A 6,000-nucleotide genomic window follows, 5' to 3' on the forward strand; every position below is an offset into this window, starting at 1 on the left:
CGTACCCATATACCCATGATGCAATAATAAGGTGATGTATCAAAACAAAAACATTTGTTTTTGTCTGGATCATCTGTCAAAATTTTCCATATAATATTTCACATAGTTGGAAACTTTGCACATCGAATTCAAGTAGACATCACGCACTTTGACAGTTAATCGAGACATCAGCTGCGCTTAATGGACTACCTATTTATTTTGCCATGCATATACCTTTGAAGGATATAAATTCAATTGGTAGTTACTTTAATAGATTTTGTTTAGTATGCCAGTCAGCTGATGTTTGTTTGCATGTACACACAAATGATTGTTTTCTATACTATTTTAATAGTAAGAGCCCGTTTAGACTATTAAAATTGAATTTAATCAGGATTAAAAGCTGAATCAGGGTTTATTTTCTTAATGAGGCTGAATTTACCACGATTTATCATACAAATTTTAAATCATGATACTAATGAGATGCAACGCGGTTTTTGTAGGAAAAAATACTGCTCTCTCTTTGTGCCAACATTTGCAACTGTTTATGGTTAATAGGAGAATAAAAGAACTCGTTTCAGGATTCACTCCTGTAGATGAGCGAATTGCTATAATCCATATAAAAGCCAAGTTCTTCAACATCAGTCTTATTTGCGCCCATGCTCTGACCGAAGGCAAAGATGAGCAGACCAAAGACATATTTTACGAGCGCCTAGAAACTGCATATGACTGCTTCCCTGACAATGACATTAAAATTCTGCTAGGAGATTTTAATGCAAAAATGTCACACCATTGGAAAATTCAGCCTCCATGAAAAAACATCCGACAACAGCATGAGGTTGATTGACTTCGCGGCAGCAAAAACATGGTAGTTTGCAGCACCAGATTCAAGCATCTCAATATACACAAGGCCACCTGGATTTCTCTCGATTGAACAAGGAAAAATCAAATTGATCATGTTGTGATAGGCGGAAGGCATTCATCCGTTATTTTAGATGTCGACCCGAAGAGCGATTTTCTATTGGGACCACTAGCTTGTAGCAGCTAATGTTCGCACTTGTCTTAATGTTGCAGCAAAGGTGCGATCTAACACAACACGGAAACTCGACGTCGAAAAGCTGCAAACACAACATATAGCCTAGGCCTACTCCACTCAACTTACCCACCTGCTTGACGAAAGCACTTTTTGTCCCGATAATAGTATAGTAATAGAAGCACAATGGCAAACAATTGCCCACTCCCTACAAACTGCCGCAAAGGCAACACTTGGGTATCAAAAACCACCACCAAGAAACCCATGGTACGATCCGGAGTGTTGTAATGCTACTGAGGTGAAAAACGCTGTATATATAGGGCAACTCTGCAAAGAGTAGCAAATCGAGATGTACATGTGTCAGAATAAAGTCTGAAAATGTTACCAACGAGTAAAACACCAAACCGAAGGCTTTGGTGCACCTAGCCAAGATGAGGTCGAAATAGCAATCAATCGTCTGAAGAATAATAAAGTAGAAGGTACCGATGTATTAGCAGCCAAACTATTCAAGACCGGTGGTCAGATGATGGTCAGGAGCATGCACCAGCTGATTAGTACAATTTTGCAATAAAGCATCATGTGCCGATGGGCTACCAGCCGAACTATAGGAGCATGTACCAGCTGTTTAGTTTACAGGAATGCATGCCCAATAATTGGAACCTCAGCATTCTGTGTCCCGTGCACAAAAAAAGGATACAAGAGGACTTCAGGATTGTCATGTTAAATTGGCTTCTTTTATTGTAAAAGAATAAAGGTGAACGACGTTCAAATTAATGTTTGACTCTGATATTCCTTTATAAATAGACATTTCATACAAAGCTAACTTAACATACCAGGCCATTTAGTCTCCTTCCCATCGTATTTAAAGTGCTATCCAGCGCGCTGTGTGAACGAATGAAGGCAATGGTCAATGATATTATTATGGATAATACCTGCAAATCCACGATAGATCAGATTTTCACTCTGCGCCGTATTCTGAATAATAACCACAAAAACACATCGACACATTCCATCTATTTGACGACTATAAAAACGCATTCGACAGCTCTATTCGCTCAAAAGTGTTTAAAGCCACATCTACGTTCGGCATTCCTGCAGTATAACTTTAACGGGCACAAGGTCAGCAGTTAAAGTCGGAAAGGACCTCTCGTAGCCCTTTAATACCGAACGAGGACCAACTGTTGAACTTGAAAACTACAGCTTCGAGATATTCAAAGATTTTATATACCTCTGTTCCGCCATAAAAAATACTAATGACTCTTAAATTTGGTTCAATGTTTTACCAGTTTTGTGGGTTCAGGCACAGTTTTCGAGTAAACAGTTGCAAAACTAGTAAAATTAGTAGAATATTTTAGGTTCTGGAACGGAACTATTTTTTACATATGCAACTCGAACTCGTCGTGTGAAACATACAGAAATTTCAATGTGCCAAAACGATATGTAATTGCATATGTACTTTTTCCGAATAGGACGCGCTCTATTTTCGTATGTGAAACATAAAGAAATCAGCTGTTTGTTTTGTATATATGTTTATGTCATATGAAAACCACCATTAGTCCGCCAAATTGAGTAATTTGAGTAAAAGGATCACAAAGAGGACGCCATTTTGTTTTGTGTTCTCTTACAATTGCGCTTAGATTTACGAAATCCACTCGATCTCAAATGTCAATTCCATTGCGTATATGTCAAATATTATCCACTGGATTTGTAAAGAGGTAGTATAAATGCGTTCTAAATTCAGTTGCAAATTTTAGTAGTTTTGTGACTTCAGGAACGTGTAAAAATTTGCAAAGTTAGTAGATTCTAGCAGGTTCTGGAACGAAACCATTGTCTTCTGAAAAAATATCATGTGTAAACTCCAGATTATAACATGGTGCAATTATAAAAGCTAACAGCAAATCCCAGCTGATTTGATTCCAACGTAATACTAGTGTCAATATGAATTTGACAAATTATGTTTTTAAAAATCACCCAAAAGGAAAATTGGGAACGCATACAATTTGAAATTGATCTTTATTAAATGTGCTCTTGTATTCAATTTACTCAATCTGCCTGCTGGGAAAGTTTGAGGAAGCAAATCTTTCTTGAAGGAATAACTCGCTATTCCCAGCATTTTCATATGTGTTACACATATATATGGCAATGGCTTAATTATAGGAAAGATGTGGAAGCGATAGAAATATAAATTTGATACATTTTCATTCATGTTTTTCAATTTCTATTTTGAGGAATCGAAAATATTTCATTTTCAAAATAAAAATAATTTGATGATAATTTGTTTGTTTGTTTACATTTTTCTGTCAAATGAGTTGACACTAGTAGAACTTACAACAACAAATTTCCATGTGGTTGTTGTATCGTTTTTTGTACAACAACACTTGTGATTATAATTATTTTTCTCAACTCATATTAATACAATTCCGTAACCGTTACAATTTCCAATGTATTTTTTTAGTCGTAATAATTAATTAATAAAGCGTTTGCCGCCACGCCACTAATTAACGCTAGTTAATGAATTAAAAACTCACACATAATTTTAAACACATTCCACATTTTCAAAACTAAATTTAAACTCAAAAAATCATGACTAAAACATCTATTTTTTCTGCTTCTTTGAATAGCGATTCTAAATCTCTAGAACATATTTCTTGTTTGTCACTTTGATGTGAACGGCAATTTCATAGACAATGAATGCCATAACGTATATTTTATCCAACTGCTCAAACAATTTTTCATAATTTAAAATAAATTTAATAAAAACCATTACCAACGTCAACGTCATTTATAGGTATGCTCCGCATTTCATTCATGCATTTTTATCTGTACGTGTACGACGTATTCTATTTATACGTTATGGTTGGGGTATGTATGAGTATCAACATGCTGTAAGCGTGTTTCACACTTCTTGATGTGCAAACCTCAGTCGGTGAGCAGCTATCTCAAGCATGAAAATGTTGTAAACATTTAAATTAATTTGATAAAGTAGTGAACGATGACTGATGAATGAGACGACACTACTATCACACAACGATAATAGGTTTGACAATATTGCTGTTTAAGCTAATGGTAGACGACGTGACGTATGATGATAGATAAAATACCCAGCTAACTTTTAAGTAATCCGGAAATCAAATAAATGAGAACACCTAGTATGTGGCTTGTAGGGCACAAACAATTGTTTATTGTTGTGGAGAGAAATAAAAATAAACAAACACATGACCTAGGCTTTCTTGAGTTTGACATTTGTATTAAATGAACTAAATGAATTACATATGTCAAATTTTCCTATAAATTATTTCCAGTACTATGTAAACGTACTATTAGTTATTTAATTATAAGACCCATAATGCAATAATAAGGTGATGTATCAAAACAAAAACCATTGTTTTTGTCTCGACCATCTGTCAAAATTTTCCTTATAATATTTCATGTGGTTGGCAACACTATACATCGAATTCAAGAAGAAATTGCGCACATTGACAGTTAATCGAGTCATCAGCTGCGCTAAATGGACTACCTATTTATTGTGCCACAATCAGACCTTTCCCAAACAAGTTACACATTGTTACCTAAAATCTAACCCCTTTAATTGACCTCTGTAAATTGTTAAGCTCATCTAAACTCTGTGTGATTAATTGATTGATTCATTCAATTACATGGAAATGATTTTTGTTTAATCATTTCGCGCTTTGCCTGTCTGTTCGATAAAAAATGCGGCTGATAAGAATCCATTGTGTTTTTTTGGTTAATTGTTTGTTTGATCGCAAAATTTAGGTGTGTTTTGACTATAAATGATTTGGTTTTGTTTTCGGTGCACATAAATACAACGAAAAACTGTGATTTACAACGATTTAAATTGATTTCCGTTCAATAAAAATTAAAGGGGAAATGTTTGCCGACAATGTGCCATTGTGTGTGTACATTTAATTTATCAGATTTGTTGTTGTTTTTTAAATAGAATGTTATATTTATTTTGGTTGACATTGATATTGAACTTTTTTTGGTTGATGAATTGACATTGAAAAATATAACGGCCGAAAAACGCAATACAATGAAAACTATAGACCAGAAAACTAAATAAAAAGAACAGAATGAAAAATCTAGACCGGAGAACTCGGCATTTACATTGGAACTTTTTACCGGGTTAAACTACTTTATCAGGATTTATTTGACATATATACAATGGAATTGGCAATTCAAACCATACTGGGTTAACGAAATCCGGTATAATATAAACGTACTATAAAAGCAAAGCCCTGCTAACGAGTGATCATCCAGGAAGATCAGCTGTTTCCCCAAAATGCTGACAAAGTGTAATTAAATTCTTAAAGAATTTTGCGGTCTAAATTTCGAGCTAAAGTTACCTCGGTTGATCGAACAAAATTAAATCCCCTCATTATCACGATTTAAACCCACTTGATTGAAAATCAGGATTTAGGACTGTTGCATCATTTATTTCCTAAAACGGTAGGATTTTTCTTCATTTACCACCGCGCGGAAAATCCATGGCAAAAACCAATGCAATGTTCCGCTCATGGCATATTTATACAATGTAGTCCCATGCAGTCATATGTTGCCAATTTTTTCATAAATTTGCCTTTGACAGCATTCAACTTTCAAAATTTAAATGACAATTTCTTCCGTCGAAATTTAGGCATATCACGTGTTTAGTGGCAAAAATTGCTGACGAATTTATATTTATAAATATATTGAAGCTCCCTGCCTCTAAAACTTTTAAATATAAGTTGTAACAACAGCAATGTTCATCATTAGAAAATATATTTTGTTTAATTTATTGAACATATGCCAATCGACATACATACAATTTTATGTAATTTATTTTTCATATTATTAAAAATGGATAGATGAGTTCCAAATTAAAAAGGGTTTCCATTATAAATTTCTCAAATGAGACTACCATCCATAATTATGCCATGGGAAACCCAATACTATGCTATGTAATCCTGTTTTTGTTCCCCAAAAAAATACTA

This window comes from Musca vetustissima, unplaced genomic scaffold, assembly GCF_032173495.1.
Source record: "Musca vetustissima isolate MV318-11 ecotype Yass unplaced genomic scaffold, APGP_CSIRO_Mvet_v1 utg20399, whole genome shotgun sequence".
Taxonomy (NCBI): Eukaryota; Metazoa; Arthropoda; class Insecta; order Diptera; family Muscidae; genus Musca; species Musca vetustissima.